The sequence below is a fragment of the Oncorhynchus kisutch genome, linkage group LG15, assembly GCF_002021735.2.
Source record: "Oncorhynchus kisutch isolate 150728-3 linkage group LG15, Okis_V2, whole genome shotgun sequence".
Classification (NCBI taxonomy): Eukaryota; Metazoa; Chordata; class Actinopteri; order Salmoniformes; family Salmonidae; genus Oncorhynchus; species Oncorhynchus kisutch.
In genome coordinates, this window is record NC_034188.2 from 49535116 (window position 1) to 49554586 (window position 19471).

A 19471-nucleotide genomic window follows, 5' to 3' on the forward strand; every position below is an offset into this window, starting at 1 on the left:
CTACTCCCTGCTATGTTCCCTTCTACCATGGCTATTATTAACCTGTTTACCAACTGCACCTAGTTGATGATTACCAGTCCTGGTGGCAACCCCCGGTCCCCACCTTTTGGGATCCCTCCCTTCACCGTAGGGATTAACCCTTCTCTGGGGCAGAGCTGCGCTCAGTGCCTCGTGACCTCGTGCCTCTTTCAATGGCTTGGTTCCCAGGACTGGGGCCTGAGATACTGTATTCCCCGTCTGCAATGCACTTTTCACCTTGCCAGGAGGGGCTGTAGGCAAGTTTCCTTTCCCTCACCTTCCTGACTCCATCTCCTCTCCTGGGGATTATGTTTTTGGTGCTACTCTCGGGGGTGGTACTGCCCGGGAGGCCAAATCAACGCAGTCCTCATCCAACCCCACTAGTTATCGACCTACACTTTCATCAGGAAACACCTCAGGCTCCGATCTCGGGTCAAACCCAGACACCTCCGACGCACCTTGGATCGCTCTTCTCCTATCCTCTATCTGATCCTTGAAGCACTCCGTGGCTCAGAGGAAGCTCCTTCCTTTGCTCTCCCCCATACCTCGGTGCTGTGTAACCATCTGGGCCGGAGTGCATGGTTCCTTTCCTACCGGCTCTCTCGAGACCCCCTTTGTCGGTTACATTCAAATCCTTTAGCAAGATGGCCAGTTCCTCCCTGTTTTCTATGTAGGAGCTCCCTACCTCAGTGCTGGGGGACTCACTTTCCCTCTCTCCTACACTGGTGCTGTGAGACCCTCCGCTGCCCAGTGGGCTGCTCCTTCCTTCACAGCCCCACTGTAGCTCTCAGGTCCGGGGCCGTTGGCCTGTGTTTCCGGACTCCTACTACGCCTCTGGATTATGTATCCCACCTTAACCCCCGGGGTATTATCCAGATAGTAGTCCAGATACATTTAATCCCTTTTAGCTTCATACCCCGTCTGCCCTTACACCATCCTTGGTGAGCATCAGCAGTACCTTTTGGAGTATCCTTTCCCACCGCCTTGAGGTACAGCTTGTTAGGACTTACTATGGTCCGTATCGCTCCTCTTCCTAAGGACGCTATGGCCTTCCACCAAATGCCCCAATGAGCCACACCTTCCCCCATGGTTTCAGAGTTTCCCTCTGCAACCTGAGCTAGGAGAATGGGCTTCTGCTCCCATTGCTGATCTAGCTCAGCTAATTGACCTGGTCATATTTTTTATTTTATTTATTTATTTATTTATTTTTAACCAGGTAGGCTAGTTGAGAACAAGTTCTCATTTGCAACTGCGACCTGGCCAAGATAAAGCATAGCAATTCAACACATACAACAACACAGAGTTACACATGGAATAAACAAAACATAGTCAATAATACAGTAGAACAAAATAAAACAAAAAGTCTACATACAGAGAGTGCAAATGAGGTAAGATAAGGGAGTTAAGGCAATAAATAGGCCATGGTGGCGAAGTAATTACAATATAGCAATTACACACTGGAATGGTAGATGTGCAGAAGATGAATGTGCAAGTACAGATACTGGGGTGCAAAGGAGCAAGATAAATAAATAAATACAGTATGGGGATGAGGTAGGTAGATAGATGGGCTGTTTACAGATGGGCTATGTACAGGTGCAGTGATCTGTGAGCTGCTCTGACAGCTGGCGCTTAAAGCTAGTGAGGGAGATATGAGTCATTGGCAGCAGAGAACTGGAAGGAAAAGACCAAAGGAGGAATTGGCTTTGGGGGTGACCAGTGAGATATACCTGCTGGAGCGCGTGCTACGAGTGGGTGCTGCTATGGTGACCAGTGAGCTGAGATAAGGCGGGGCTTTACCTAGCAGAGACTTGTAGATAACCTGTAGCCAGTGGGTTTTGACGAGTATGAAGCGAGGGCCAACCAACGAGAGCGTACAGGTCGCAATGGTGGGTAGTGTATGGGGCTTTGGTGACAAAACACATGGCACTGTGATAGACTGCATCCAGTTTGTTGAGTAGAGTGTTATAGATGACATCACCAAAGTCGAGGATCGGTAGGATGGTCAGTTTTACGAAGGTATGTTTAGCAGCATGAGTGAAGGATGCTTTGTTGCGATATAGGAAGCCGATTCTAGATTTAATTTTGGATTGGAGATGCATAATGTGAGTCTGGAAAGAGAGTTTACAGTCTAACCAGACACCTAGGTATTTGTACTTGTCCACGTATTCGAAGTCAGAGCCGTCCAGAGTAGTGATGCTGGACGGGCGAGCAGGTGCTGGCAGTGATCGGTTGAATAGCATGCATTTAGTTTTACTTGCATTTACGAGCAGTTGGAGGCCACGAAAGGAGAGTTGTATGGCATTGAAGCTTGTCTGGAGGTTAGTTAACACAGTGTCCAAAGAGGGACCAGAAGTATGCAGAATGGTGTCGTCTGCGTAGAGGTTTATCAGAGAATCACCCGCAGCAAGAGCAACATCATTGATGTATACAGAGAAGAGAGTCGGCCCGAGGATTGAACCCTGTGGCAATCCTCGGGCCCTGTGGCACCCCCATAGAGACTGCCAGAGGTCTGGACAACAGGCCCTCCGATTTGACTGAACTCTGTCTGAGAAGTAGTTGGTAAACCAGGCGAGGCAATCATTTGAGAAACCAAGGCTGTCGAGTCTGCCAATAAGAATGTGGTGATTGACAGAGTCGAAAGCCTTGGCCAGGTCGATGAATACGGCTGCACAGTAATGTCTCTTATCGATGGCGGTTATGATGTTGTTTAGAACCTTGAGTGTGGCTGAGGTGTACCCATGACCAGCTCTATTGATAACCTTTGTTTCTCCCATACCAGCTCAGTCACACCACTCAAAACCAGTTTTGTTTTAACCCTTTCATTCACCCTTGACCATGTTCCCTGGGGGGAAGTTATACAAAGTTGTTGGATAGAACTTCGGCCATGATTCAATTACCTCTATGTTCTCTTACCTGTGGGCTGTCGACTCTCCCCGAAGTTGTTTAATTATGTCTTGCTCACCCAAGGCTCTTTTTATCGAGCCCATGCGGGAACGCCAAAAATATCTTGCCCGACTCACGCCTCTCCCTTAAGATTAATGAGCTAAACTGGGCTACCCCTGCTTCAGACCTATTAACTGCGGGCGTTGCCCTTCCAGCCCAGTCCCGATCCCAGAAACCCGCTGATACCAGCCACAGCTTGTCACAGATTCCTATGAGTGGTGGGTGTAGAGTCGGGCGCAGAGAACAATACTTCCAAATGAATGTGTTTATTGCGCATGGTCTAGCCAACAATCAGGCAATGACCATAAATCAAGTATGTCTCCAAAACCCATGAAAAGAACATACAACAAAATACGCAGGCGAAAAACAACTTCACCACAGACAGTAAGGATAAGCCCGCACAAAAGCAGGCGGGCACTAGAAGTTTTTAAATACTGACGACCAAAATAAGCAACAGGTGAAAACAATCAAGACAAAACCAACAGAAAAGAAAAAGGGATCGGTGGCAGCTAGTAGACCGGTGACGACGACCGCTGAGTGCCGCCCGAATAGGAAGAGGAGCTACCTTCGGTGGAAGTCGTGACACAGCTGGGGTGGAATAAACCTTTTTTTTAATTAAAAACCACTCAGCGGGACGTCGACTCGGCAGATAGGGTGACCCGTTGTTCGTCAGGCTCTCCTAGGGCTATAAGACCAGGGGAACTTGATGGTGAGTATACTTACTCCACTTGTAAACTGTTAATATAAAATATATACCTTAGTTTTACACCCACGTCACCTGTGGACCTGGAGTTATTCACCGTAATGGGACCTAGTGTCCCATGAGACGGAAGAGGTATAGTCACTATGTCATGTCTTAGCCTAACATCATAAGACATTTCTCATACAAACCTCAAGCATGGACCCAACCCGGTAACAAAGAGAGGAAACTCTCTGGTCTATTTCGGTTGGTGGCCCCTTGAGGGGAAATACACTGCATGTATTTATTCAAGCAAAGCCATTTACAATGAGTCTACTTATCCTTTGAATACTCTAGCTCCCGACCTCGAGGAAACCCAATCCTGTTCCTCCTAAAGAAAAATACATATGACATGACCCTGCCTGTGTGGGTTAAGAGCAGAAGCTTACCTCTAACTGATGTTTTAAAGTTAACAGGCTCTGATTTTAACAGCTAAAAACAGCAATAAAAGCTATAGCAAAAATGCCCCAAAAAGAGATGGGTGTTTTAGAAACAGGCTGTCTGCAAAAAAGCTAAAGTGAATTGAATGAACGAACCCTCCTGACTTACAAACAATTACTTATATACTGTCAAGCCTCCCTTATACACTGGTGGTGCTGATGTGGACAGACTGGGGGCTGCCTCCGCCTTCTTCTGCCGGCTGCAGCGTCTCTCAGCTCTCTCCCTTCCTTTTCCCGTCCCGTCGACTCTCCGTCGGACTGCCATATGTTGAAGCGTGATTCATCACTCTAGAGAACGCATTTCCAGTGCTCCAGAGTCCAATGACGACGACCTTTACACCCCTCCAACCAACACTTGGCATTGCGAATGGTAATCTTAGGCTTGTGTGTGGCTGCACGGCCACGGAAACCCATTTCATGAAGCTCCCTTCGAACAGTACTTTTGCTGACGTTGCTTCCAGAGGCAGTTTGGAACTCGGTAGTCAGTGTTGCAACCGAGGATAGACCATTTTTAGACAGTACATGCTTCAGCACTTGGCGGTCCCATTCTGTGAGCTTGTGTGGCCTACCACTTCGAGGCTGAGCCGGTGTTGCTACTAGACATTTCCACGTCACAATAACAGCACTTACAGTTGACCAGGGCAGCTCTAGCAGGGTAGAAAGTTTATGAACTGACTTGTTGGAATGGTGGCATTCTATGATGGTGCCACGTTGAGAGTCACTGAGCTTTAGGGAGACCATTCTACCGCAAATGTTTGTCTTTGGAAATTGGAAAAAAAAAAAAATTACAGGCCTCTCATCTTTAAGTGAGAGAACTTGCACAATTGGTGGATGACTAAATACTTTTTTGCCCCACTGTACATACACACAGTGAGTAAACAACTGTATATAAACAGAATAGGAGGTTGCCGCAGTCAATGACTCTATATACATTAATATCAAGGTGCAGGGCAGAGTCCTGGGCAGGTAGCTGGCTAGTGACGGCTGTTCAACAGTCTGATGGCCTGGAGATAGAAACTGTTTTTCAGTCTCTCGGTCCCGGCTTTGATGCACTTGTACCGTCACTGTCTGCTAGATCGTAGCAGAGTGAAAAAACTGACTCGGGTGGCTGAAGTCCTTAGTTAGGTGTAGGCGTGATAGTCACTGTGTGTGTGTGTGTGTGTGTAATGTGTGCATACGTGTTAATCTTTATCAACCTGACTGAATAATTCACCATGCAAGCCACAGGAGCTGTATGCATAATTGCGTGACATTACTTTTGCATGCCACCGGTGTCATCACCCTTAACACTTTATCTCAGCGCCTGCTTTGCCAATTAAAAGCAGGGGGATTACATTAATCAGAAACTAATTCAGGATCCAGGTACCTATGTAGCTATGTAGCTCTAGCAACACGTATAATAGTAACAAAGCCAAACTGTGGACTACAGTCAAATCGTAGAAATGTTTCAAAATGCAATCGTGCTGCACGGCAGCGACTAGAATAGGGTGTCATCTGGGACACCGCCTCGATGAACAACCCCCTGAGAGAGAGAGATGCAGATGGAGAGGCAGAAAGGTGAGGGCTGAATTACAGGCTTTGCTAGCCATGTTCCTGCTGTCTGACTAAATGGGGAGGCTGATCCCAGGGGTCCGTGGTGGAGGGCGGGAGCTCAGCGCAGGGTCATTATCAGCCAGCTCCACTGGGCTGTAGTCCTGCTTGATAGACACTCTCCATACTACACTAATCACCCATACACTGTCTGGTAATAGCTAATGGTTCACTGGTGTTTTCCACTACATTATTACTGTGTGTGTGTGTGTGTGCTTGCGTGCGCGCGCATGCATGTCCTCAAAAGAAAATGTCACCGTTTGTTGTTACCTGGATGACCCTACTTGACCCAGCCGCTTTGAAATAAAATGACTGTTCTAACAAGACCCTGATCCTATTGCGGACGAAATGTTGGAATGGAAACAACCTACTGACTACTGTGAGCTAGTGTTGCTATACCTCGAGCAACGATACTAGTTTATATTCTGGACGAGCGGACAACTGCATGTCAGCCTACATCCCACTAAAGGTTTAAACAGGGCTGTCGTCAGTGAAACGTGATGTGTGACTGTGCCATGATGGCGGTGGTGGGAAAATAACAAACCCTTGGTCAGAACAAGGCTCAGGAGAGACCATTACTGTACGCTAGCAGGCTACACGGGTGTGAAAGTGAATCCAATTGAATTCCATCCCCCACAATCCTCCATCATGCTCTGAGGATTTCTTGCCTAGTTTCCTCGATAAAGTCTCTGGGTGCTCGTCCAATGCACTGGAGTGGATCGCTATGCACAGTCAGTACTGTTGTTAGCTAAAGGCCAAAAATAAAGGCACCTTTTCTTTAATGAGCAGGAAGCACATTTCCAAGAACTGTCACTGAGGATATTTGTTTTTTTCTACAGAAGTTATGTTTTCTGCCGTAAGCTGGAGTAGTAAGCTGGAGAATGGTGATAATGATGAACAGAATGGATGAATCGATGACAGATTACCCTGCTATACGGTGTGATTCTGAATCACACAACAATGCTAACCAATTATCAAGTCTTTAAAAGGCGATGGAGATTTTCCATTTTCTACAACAGTATTATAAAACGGTAGACAACACTCACACTCATTGAGATAGTTGGGTAACAGTTTACATGAACTGTATGTTCAGAATCATAGGTGACATGCATTATAGCTAGCCTACATAGAGTGCACAATGCAATTGGGAGCTGCGTTGTTAGCTCTCCAAATTTTTCAAAAACGTTACGGCCCATTTACTCATAGCATTACATATGTGTGTTTGTGAGAGGAATTCCTCCCTTAAAGTGGAACTGAAAGAATTATGAAATCTAATTAACATCTGTTCATATCCCCCCCCTTAGGAAGAATATTACTTTTTAGTTGTTGTTTTTTTTCATTTTCTGAGAAGCGAGCACTTAGATATGGTCACATTTTCATAAATTCTTAGAATGTTTGGGAATTCTGTAAAGTAAGGAATTTGTAAAAATTCGATAGAAATATAAAGTGGGAAAGCAGCCGTGCGTTTGGACAGTTAATAGGCACAACACTAAATAAAACCTAATAAAAAATCGGTCTCTTCCAGGACGGGAGTCTACGCAGACAGGTGCGCCATAGACAATCAGAGCTACAGTAGACCTTTAAGCAAACAAGCCATTTTTCCACACGGGCCTGCCATCATTCGCTTTGAACTGGACTGTGTTTTTACAGGCAGTTGCAACAGCGTGACTTTAGATCATTAGAATGAATGCATTCGGCGACTGCCACAAAATACACCTGAATGGATTTCTGCAAATTATGTAGATACCCGCATGAGTCCTCTTACATTTGTGAACTTTATAGTCCTGACTGCCATTGATCAAACAACCATAAAAAGGTAGGCTATCTTTCCCTAGATGCACATCAACAACTACAAGATCAACAACTAATGCTAGCCAGAGCAAGATGAGCTACAATCGAACAAAGGGTTAGATAAACCCTCTCAAACCTTTTTTGCTAGTTGGCTGTTAGAATTGCACTGATAAACAATGGGGAATAGTAAGTAGCCTGCTCTTCCTTCTGCAGCTTGCCTGCCAATGTGCATTCTTGTCCCAACCAAGCTCCCAAGCTAGCTGGCTAACGTTAGCTTCCAAACGCAAAAAGCGAACACCTCACTCTGACCTTTGTTCCCGCCCTAGCAGAGCTGGCTGGGCTGTTTACATGTTATCTAGAGCGTTTGTGACTGACTATGACTTTTCTACACTTACTGACACCGGTCATATTCAGCGGGTGTTGCGTGTTCTTAAATTCATCGGTTATTCTGTTCTCTGGCACACTCAGATGAGGGTGCTCTGAAAATGGAGCAGATAGCCTGAGTGAATATGCGAACGCAAGACATACTCTATCAGGATACCAGTTGTTCCATGTTCAGCATAGCTAGCTAGCTAGCTAGCAAAGCGATTCACATTTTTCTCTAGCTAACCAAATGACACCTGCATCTCTAGCTCAGTAGCCACCGAAAAACGATATGAGGGGAAAAAGTCAGTCCCTTACCCACTCCTCCAATGTCATGACAACTTCCTAGCAGCTAGCTAGCTAGCTACAGTGTCTAGCTAACATTAGGCTCTGTTATTTTAGCTTGCTACATACTGTAAATAGATACACTAGCCTATTGGCCACGTTATGACTGACTTGTGACCATTGCCCTTGCTAGTTTGATTGCATTGACATTCCCAACATTTGTTTTTGTCCTAAATATTGAGCCATTGAAATTGAAACAGTGCATCCCGAATGATCCCGAGTGATTTACAACCTTATATCAATATTTTTTGGACTACAAAGAAATTGATTGATTTGATTATATTAATCACGCATTGAACTGTGTTCTGCCAACAATTACTTATTGTATATCATGGAATGTTGACTCAAGTGTAGCCTATTTTAAAACCGTTTTTGTAGCATAAACTGTGAATTTGACATTTTTGACTTATATTATGATTGTCTGTTTGTTTCATATCTGCATAGTAGTTCAAATGCTATCAGTTCCACTCCAAGCTTTAATAGTGCTCTGCCCAGTTATAATGTCAAGTTTATTTGTGTAATGTATGCTTTAAGAACATAGGCAGTTGAATGTACATATTTTTTATCAATACAATTTGTATAGATTTTTCTCACACACAAAACAAAAAAGACCAACAAACAGAAAAGACACAACGAACACAATCAACACCATATGATTATCTAATAAACAACGAAAGCCACCCACAGCATTTTACAGTTGCTTCTTCAGTCAGTGAGTAGTTTCTCACTGTCATAATTCCTAGACTTGTGAAGTTGTCTCTCTACTAAAGAGCCTGCCTGGTGTTCTCTTTCCACAATGCAGCCCACCACCAGGTGATAAAATGGGTGGAGAGGGATTAAAACAGAGGTCTGGAGATGTAAACAATTATCCCCTGCACCACACATCCCAGGGACTGGATTCCAATGGCAGACGGGATGAGCTATCACCCCCATTAACGCCGTCATTAGTCCCCCGTGCCTAATGACCTCCCTTAGACCACACATAGAGTACACACACACACACACACACCGACACACACGATTGATCAATGTCAGAGAATGTTTCCTATGTGCCCTTTCTCTATAATTTCTTGTAAAACCGCTTTCTATCGTAGAAAGTATTGCTTCCGGACTCTACCACGTCTTTTCTGGGAACTAAATACATGCGTCCCACATCCTGAGGAGAACTCTTGCTCTGCACTACATCTCTACCTGGGGATTTGTTTTGCCCCATGATTCATAACTGAAAGAATTTCTCTTTGATATGAGAAACATGTCATCTTGTATTCCTCATTTGAAATCTACTCCATGTAACTTCCTGCTGATATTAATATTTGGCTTTTCCAAAGATTTCACACAGGTTCTCGATCCTGCTGGGATTTCCCTAATGCCCCAACTGTATATAACACTGTACTTTTTTAACAGAGCCACATAGAACCCCACATATGGAGAATGTCATTTGAGACAGAACTTGTCTCTTAAAGGAAAAATCTACCCCAAAACTATCTTCAGTTTTTTTTCTTCATTAGCCCACTGTTGATAAAGGCCAAAATGTTTTGCATGTCAGTGATGACGTTTTCAATATATAGAACTTTCAAAATACAGAAAGTGTCACAGTATAATGCGATTTTATGTGATATTTTCCTTTTAATCAACCACCATCAGATTAAATTCCAGCCTCTTATCAGCCTTCTGATTACGTATTGCATTTGCCTTAGATATTATGGTGGATGCCCAGGCAGTGACACTGCTGTCATAGCTACATTAATCACAAGTCCAGGTGGATCAATATGTTGTAATGCGCTATTTTTCATCTATGCCCATTTCTGAGATGAATAATGTTAGAATTGAACAACGCCATGGCAACAAAGCACCCTCATACTCCCTTCATACTCAACTATGTCATTAATTTCCTGTTGGGGCTCCACTAAGGCAGTAAACAATATTTTCTCAGAAGTATAGTCCCTGACACGATGAGGACACTACTGCTAGCAAAGTTATTTTGAATCCCCTTGCGTTTCCAACCAATCCGTATGTTCTTATCACAAATCTTTCACTATGTTGCCAGTGTAATGAAGCCACAGGTTGTGCTTCAATAGATGGTGGGGAACACAAGCTCTCATGAACATTTGGCTAAGCTATGGAGAGATGCTTGTCTTTGGTCTGCCACGTTGAAATGTTAGGATGTAAAGTACTACATAATGATGTGAATGAACACATTTTATAACATGAATATAATAATGAATTGAATGCTAGACACCTCTTTTAATTACAGTGCCTTCAGAAGTATTCATACCCCTTGACTTATTTCACATTTTCTTGCCACATTTTTTGCAGTATTCCTTTAGTTTCTTGTTGCAAACAGGATGCATGTTTTGGAATATTTATATTCTGTACAGGCTTCCTTCTTTTCACTCTGTCAATTAAGTTAGTATTGTGGAGTAACTACAATGTTTGTTGATCCATCCTCAGTTTTCTCCAATCACAGCCATTAAACTCTGTAACTGTTTAAAAGTCACCATTGACCTCATGTTGAAATCGCGGAGAGGTTTCCTTCCTCTCTGGCAACTGAGATGGCAGCATCGCGCCATCAGTACATATCTTGCATTACTCATCTCATATGTATACTGTATTCTATACTATTCTATGGTATCTTAGTCACTTAATAATGTTTAGATATCTTGCATTACTCATCTCATATGTATATACTGTATTCTATACTATTCTATGGTATCTTAGCCACTTAATAATGTTTACATATCTTGCATCAATCATCTCATGTTTATATACTGTTTTTTATACTATTCTACTGTATCTTAGTCCGTTCCGCTCGTCCAAATGTGTATAGTCCTAATTCATTCCTACTTAGATTTGTGTGTATTGGGTATATGTTGTGTAATCTGTTGGATTTTACTTGTTAGATATCACTGCACTGTCGGAGCTAGAAGCACAAGCATTTCGCGACAACCGCAATAACATTTGCGACCAGTGTATGTGACCAATACGATTTGATTTGAATTTGATTTGATTTGAGTTAGGAAGGACCGCCTGTATCTTTTTGTAGTGTCTGGGTTTATTGATACACCATCCACAGTGTAATTAATAACTTCACCATGCTCAAAGGGACATTCAGCTTTTAAATGAAAATATTTACCCGTCTAATGATAATCGTCCCTCTTTGCGAAGCATTGGAAATTCTCCCCCGGTCTTTGCGGTTGAATCTTTCTCTGAAACTCACTGCTCGACTGAGGGACCTTACAGATACACGTATGTGGGAGTTACATCGATCAAGTACTTATTCCATGTCAGACACTGTTATTGCACACAGTCCATGCAACTTATTATGTGAGTTGTTAAGCCAATTTTTACTCCTAAACTTATTTAAGCTGGCCATAACAACGGGGTGGAATACTTATTGACTCAAGACATTTCAGCTTTTTATTTTTAATTCATTTGTCAAACTTTCTTAAAGTATAAATCCACTTTGACATTATGGGATATTGTGTGTAGGCCAGTGACACAAAATCGAAATTGAATCCATTTGAAATTCAGGCTGTAAACACAACAAAATGTGGAAAAGGTCTAGGGGTGTGAATCAGTGGCGGTTGGTTCCATTTAAGATGAGGGAAGATGATTTTCTTTTCTCATGATCATGGCCTTATTTCTATTACAGCATATTGGATGACTGTCGTTCATATTCCATTCACCCAGCTCAACGTAACATCGATTTAGGCTACTACATGATACTAGAATTGTAACTGTACCCATCATGAGGTTGCTACAACTTAGCCTATGAATTTAAGTTTACAACGGTTGAGAGAATAGGTGACAGAAAATGACACATTCAATACCGGCTTGCACGCTCTTGCCTGCATCTTGCCTAGAACTAACCTGTTACTAAACCCGCTACAATCATGCAGTACAGTGTACAGTCAGAAATCAGTTTAGCAGTTACACCGGCGGGCCCGGTGGCAATAAATTATAAACCAAATACTTACCTTGACCTGGAAGAGTTCCTGTGTTGGATAACCATAGCCAGATAGCTAAAATAGCATCCCTCTCTGTTTGAGCTGTGTGTTTTAGCAGGCTAAACTAGATAGCTGCATTCGCTAGCTAAGTGAAAGTTTAAAAAATATGACCAAATATAGTTCTCTCTCTCTTGCTTCTCCTTCATTTTGGAAGAAATAAATTTGTTCAAAATTTTTCAACTATTGTCTTTCTCTTTTAGTCGACTACTCACCACATTTTAAGCACGGCAGTGCTAGCTAGCTGTAATTTATACTTTCAGTACTAGATTAATTATCTGATCCTTTGATTGGGTGGATAACATGTCAGTTCATGCTGCAAGAGCTCTGATAGGTTGGAGGAAAATCCTACGGAAGTTGTCATAATTACTGTGCAAGTCTATGGAAGGGGGTGAGAACCATGAGCCTCCTAGGTTTTGTATTGACGTCAATGTACCCAGAGGAGGACAGAAGCTAGCTGTCTTCCGGCTACACCATGATGTTACCCTACAGAGAGCTGCTGAGGCTACTGTAGACCTTCATTGCAAAACAGTGTGTTTTACAATCAATTATTTAGTGGTGTGAATATATTTAGTATAGTTTTATTTAAAAAGGATAACATTTTTAATGTTTCACTATTGTTATTTTTATACTCACAGTTGTAAAATACAAATCAACAGATCAACAGAGCTCCAGTTAATCTATTGAAGGCTTCTAATTCTGTTAAGATTGAGTTTAGTACACTTTGTCATGTCACTAAAGTGAATAAAACATCTATTAGACAAGCATGACAAACGGCCAATTGGCTATGCTTCTCGCTGCCTTACCTTCAATCCCCCCTCAACTCTCGTCCAACAGTAAAATCACTGATCAAAAATCGCCTGTCGTCTGTACACGCTAATTAGTATCTGAAGTAATCAGTGGAGATTTGTATTCCCATGGTCAAAATACCAAGCTCATTTATTAACAGACTGAAATATTACATTTGATTTACAAGTGAGACAATTTGCATTAATAAAATGAATAAATTAGGAAGGAATCTGACTGGGGTTTGAAATAAACCTCTCAGTCATTCAGAGGAAGGAGATATCAATGTTCCAGAGGAGAGAGTAAATACAGCTCAGAGGGTGTCTGAATCAGTGCCCGTGTATAAACCCTATAATTATTAAAGTCAGAAGTGGGTCCTTCAGATGCGAGCCAGCGAACAACATTAAACATTACTGGCTAATATGACCTTGAAAGCACTTTTGTCTCAGCTTGGTAGTGAAGACTAGATGAATTTCAATAATCTCCCGAAATATCCCTCTGGCCCTTTCTTGTAACGGAGTGGAGAGACTTTTGATGAGCAGAATATTAATAATAGCTGAGATCTTTAAGCAACATGTGTGAAATGCTCCCTTTCTGTACTATACTTTCACACATCTTACATAGATGGTATTTTTGCATGTTTCTTGGCTCTGGCTTGCTTGTTATGTCGCCCGGTGTGATTACGCAGTGAGCCTTTCTGATAAGAGACTGCAGCGATGAATTAGGACACCCCCGAGGACCGCTAGAACACCTGATGAGGTGCTTTGCCATTTGAATGGTTGTAAAAACCAGACCAGAGCGCAGTCATATTTAATGTTATGCTATTAAGTTTTGGATCAACTGGCAATTGCAGTGCTCTGTCTTTGTGTTCTCTCTCTTATTTCAATGTTGCCATGTTCTTAGGATAAACATGGAAGATTCCCTGTGAATACATGTTGCAGTGGGATAATAATTCACTGCAGACGAGAAAGCAAAGGAATCGTCTAACGTCCTCAAGTCGCTGAGATGCACCACAGATGCTTACACATCCCACATCCCATGAGATACTCAACAGTTGTTTGCGAGGCATCTGAAGTTGTGAATCACTCTCTGTAGGCACGGCAGTATGCATGGAGAACTGCATATGCAATGACTGTATAAGCAATGTTCTTAGGTTCTGAATATGTAGCAATGTATCTTCAATGGAGAAACTCAGGTCTGGCCGTTCTGCCACTTTCCCTATCCGTAGGCATGGGACTGTTCAGCAAGGCACAGTGATGGAATGTCCAGACATAAATATGCTGAACAACAATATTAACTAAACATGCAACAGTTTCAAAGATTTTACTGAGTTACAGTTCATATAAGAAAATCAGTCAATTGAAATAAATGTTGGCTCTAATCTATGGGTTTCAAATGACTGGGCAGGGGCCCATGGCAGCCAGGCCCAGCCAATCAGAATTCAGAAAATAGTTTTTCTCCACAAAATGGCGCACCCACCTGTGTAATGATCATGCTCTCTAATCAGGTTCTTAATATGCCACACCTGTCAGGTGGATGGATTCTATTGGCTAAGGAGAAATGCTCACTAACAGGGATGTCAACAAATTTGTGCACAAAATGTGAAAGATAGAAGATTTTTGTACGTATGGAACATTTTCTGGGATTGTTTATTTCAACTCATGAAACATGGGACCAACACTTTACATGCTGTGTTTATGTTTTTGTTCAGTGTCTATAATGTAGAACAAACACATCTCTGACATTTACTGTTGATATTACAATTCACGCCAGCTCTGTTGAGGACATTGCTATCTGCAACGTTCAACTATGTTTACCAATACTAAAGGTGGCCGCAATAATAGTGCACTACATCATTGATTCAAAATCACCACGTGTCCAAAGCCCAGTTCACCCCCATTGTGTCCTTCCTCTTCTCCATATCAGGTTATATCGCCAGGCTTCGGCACACCTAAGAGCTTTCAAAATGTAACGCGTATTACAGACATGTAGAGAGAAAGACAGGTATTGTCTCTGCTTGTGCTGTACTGCAATGCCTCGGCACGCCTCTCGGATGCCAATTGATTGGTTTAAAAGGTTCAAGGGCTACCCCATGTCTTCCAGGCTGAATACAGCATTACTGTACCTCCGCCACAATTCCTATTACTCAACCATTACATATCGACCACTCACAAATGTCACCTCTTCATAACAGACCTTCCTGTTGATTGTTCAAGCTTCTAGAATGTCACAGGGATTGAGTTCGCCAGTCTGTTGGATCGTATGCATGCATTGTCGTGCTCATGCATTGTTTCATCAGTTGATTATCCGTACCACATTCCAAGTGACCACATTAAACAGAACTATGTGTCGGCCCAATGTCTGCGTCTCCCTGGCTTTGTTGTGAGCTGCTTTGGAGGGGGGGGGGAAATATCGAATTGCCCAGCTCTGGCCCTTTCTGCTCTCACTATAGAAACAGAATAAAACTTGCCCAGAGGCAGTATTTGAGGGTGTGAGACCAATTTGGGCTGTGGAACTGACGGTGGACAGGCAGACAAACAGGCGGATAGACATGCTATTCAAACAGGCAGGGAGACATTCGTTGTAGTCTACTTTTTAAACATTAAAACATGTATGTTACATACACTGTCTGTTGGTCATGTCTTTATGCAGTGTGCTTTGTGTATAAATATATAGACCCCTTTATCCACATTTTGTTACGTTTTTTTCTTCATCAATCTACACACAATAGCTCATAATGACAAAGCAAAAACAGTTATATTCTTTGATGTTGCACATTTATAAAAATAAATAACAGAGATACCTCATTTACATAAATATTCAGGCCCTTTGCTATGAGACTCGAAATTGCGCTCAGGTTCATCCTGTTTCCATTGATCATCCTTGAGATGTTTCTACAATTTGATTGGAGTCCACCTGTGGGAAATTCAAAAAATCATTTTTTACCTTTATTTAACTAGGCAAGTCAGTTAAGAACAAATTCTTATTTACAATGACGGCCTAGGAACAGTGGGTTAACTGCCTTGTTCAGGGGCAGAATGTCAGATGTTTACCTTGTCAGCTCAGGGATTCGATCTAACAACCTTGCCCAATGCTCTTGCCCAATGCTCTTGCCCAACGCTCTTGCCCAATGCTCTTGCCCAACGCTCTTGCCCAACGCTCTTGCCCAATGCTCTTGCCCAATGCTCTTGCCCAATGCTCTTGCCCAACGCTCTTGCCCAACGCTCTAAACACTAGGCTACCTGCCGCCCCATTTCTACAATTTGATGGGAGTCCACCTGTGGGAAATTCACTTAATTGAACATGATTTGGAAAGGCACACACCTGTCAATATAAGGTCCCACAGTGGATAGTTGCATGTCGGAGCGAAAACCAAGCCATTAGGTCGAAGGAATTGTGTCGAGACACAGATCTAGGGTAGGGTACCAAAACAATTCTACAGCATTGAATGTCCCCAAGAACACAGTGGAAGAAGTTTGGAACCACCAAGACTCTTCCTAGAACTGACCGCCTGGCCAAACTGAGCAATCAGGGGAGAAGGGGCTTAGTCAGGTAGGGGACCAAGAACCCGATGTTCACTCTGACAGAGCTCCAGAGTTGCTCTGTAGAGATGGGAGAACATCCCATAAGGACAACAGTCTCTGCAGGACTCCACCAATCAGGCCTTTATGGTAGAGTGGCTAGACAGAAGCCACTCCTCAGTAAAATGATGACACATGACAGCCCGCCTGGAATTTGCCAAAAGGCACCTAAAGGACTCTCAGACCATGAGAAACAAGATTCTTTGGTCTGATGAAACCAAGATTGAACTCTTTGACCTGAATGCTAAGCATCACGTCTGAAGCAAACCTGGCACCATCCCTACAGTGAAGCATGGTGGTGGCAGCATCATGCTGTGGGGATGTTTTTCAGTGGCAGGAACTGGGTGACTAGTCAGGATTGAGGGAAAGATGAACGGAGCAAAGTACAGAAAGGTTCTTGATGAAAACCTGCTCCATAGTGCTAAGGGCCTCAGACTGGGGTGAAGGTTCACCTTTTAACAGGACAACCACCCTAAGCCCACGGTCAAGACAACGCAGTAGTGGCTTTGGGACAAGTCTCTGAATGTCCTTGAGTGGCCCAGCCCGAGCTCGGACTTGAACCAGATCGAACATCTCTGGAGAGAACCTGAACATAGCTGTGGAGCGACGCTCCCCATCCAACCTGACAGGGCTTGAGAGGATCTGCAGAGAAGAATGGGAGAAACTCCCCAAATACAGGTGTGCCAAGCTTGTAGTGTCATACCCAAGAAGACTTGAGGCTGTAATCGCTGACAAAGGTGCTTCAACAAAGTACTGAATAAAGGGTCTGAATACATATGCAAATGTGATATTTCAGTTTTTTATATATATACATTTGTATACATTTCTAAAAACGTGTTTTTTCATTGACTTTGTGGTGTATTGTGTGTAGATTTTAGAGGGAATAAAATAAAATCTATTTACTTTCCGAATGCACTGTACATCTCGCAAACCCCAATGTTTTGTATTAGAATTGACTATAATTGACTGCCATGTAGATCTAATAAAGTAAAGTTAGTAAAAGTAAAGTTATACCAAGTCAGTTAATTGCATATTCAAACACCCTTCATAGCGACTCTAAAATCTCAATTTTGACAAGTAAAAATTATGTAAAATGTGGTATTTTGTCAGGAACTCATCACATGTTCATTGCTTTTTAAAGTGTTAATTTGCAAATGTTTCTCCAAATTAAACTTTGGGTGAGACAAACTGTCCATGTTTTTCTTGCAATCAAATCCATATACATTTTAATTGGATAAAAGCTTCTTCCCCATCATGTTAATTATATTCTGTAGGCTACGTTCTGTTTGCACTAGCAGAGACAAGGCAAGGCACAATCTGTACATACTGACTAATCCAGTATCTCCCTCTTTGAATCCCGTTATTCACCAAAAGTTTAATTAAGAGTAATGTGGTGGTTATTTCTGTATTATCAAATCAGGAGAGACAAACTTATCACACAAGTCAGAGTTATTCTTAAAATACATATTTGTTAGTGAGAGCTCTGCAATAACGATGGCTGGTCGACGAACCGCCCTTAGATGATTCGTTTAGTGTCCCGGCACAAAGGATACAAAGATATTTTATAGCAAAGATACACCACCTTAGTCTCCATGACAAACAACAGATGTGTGGAATGGTTCACAAGGTCAGACTTGATATATGAGAAAGGAGTATCCCCCAGCAAGATAGAATTTGCTATGAAGACTGTTCTTTCCCTGGTACTTCACAGTACAGAAACACCAACTCATTCTATGGCATAAATCAATTGTCAACTCCAGATACCCCGATCTCAAGTAAAACTCATGTCCTTGACCACACACCTAGCTAGACGAGCTCACTGAGGGGGTGAACCTCTGGGTTATACACTATCCCAGGATCGGTGTAACATCAGAGATGACGTACAATGGTTCCAGACACTACCCCACACATCCTGTCTCAGACCTTATCTCCCACAAGGCCGAAGCAGGGAGTGACTGGGCACAGGCATTGTGGAGACAATGTATTGGTTCCCCACTAATCACACCATCCTTTCACATGGTTTGTAATAGGTAAAGATACATATTCGCATATGAAGACAATGTTCCCTCCTGTCCTCTTCTCTTTCTGATATTCTGCATAGCAACCGGGACATGTGATAGACAAGCCTGGCTTCTCCCCTCTCTGGGCCGAGAGTGACCGAGGCTTCGGCACACCTAAGTGACCGAGGCTCATATGAGGGAGGAAGTGCAACTGCCAACACCAGAGTCCGAAAGGATACTTCCTAATAACAAGAGTTCCACAGTTCAATCATTTAAGAATATTATGCAGATAAGACATCTTAATTATCTATGTTACCGAGCAAATTCTCATTCTTCCTCCACAGTAAAATAATGGAAAAATGGAAAAATATATGGATAAATAAACCTCAGGCAACCTTTTTGCTATACCTTCATCTGAATCTTTGTAAACATCCATAATTGCTGCGAGGACAGTTTTATCCCGCCGTGGCTGTGGTTTATCAGCTCTAATGCTACAGTAATTATTACATTGTCCTTGCCCTCCATCTACATCCGATCCCGTATCTAATTACAGTGCTGTTAATCTCACTCGCTGGACAACTCAGGGAAAGCAGCAATAGCTGTGATTGCTGTTAAAATGGAGCCCGTAGTGTGAATGTTTTTGCAGTTATCGTTCAACAAAATGGTCAGGCAAACGACCCCCTCTTTAGTGGAACCTTTCATTTTGCTCTACAGGTTGAGTTTATGTATTGGCGCAAAGCACAGAGAAATGCAGGGGTCAGTTATACACACGTCTGTACTTGCATTGACTGACCTCACCGTTAGGCTACATTCCTACAGAAAGAAAGCTATTATTTAGCACTTAAGCCGATTGTAAATAGCTTCTGGTGGA

The 19471-nt window shown here is 42.7% G+C and overlaps 1 protein-coding gene across 1 annotated transcript in view; it reads left to right on the forward strand.

The window, feature by feature from the left end:
* LOC109887491 (glutamate receptor ionotropic, kainate 4) overlaps window positions 1-19471 on the forward strand; it is a 435871-nt gene that overhangs the window by 258566 nt on the left and 157834 nt on the right. The window lies entirely within an intron of this gene.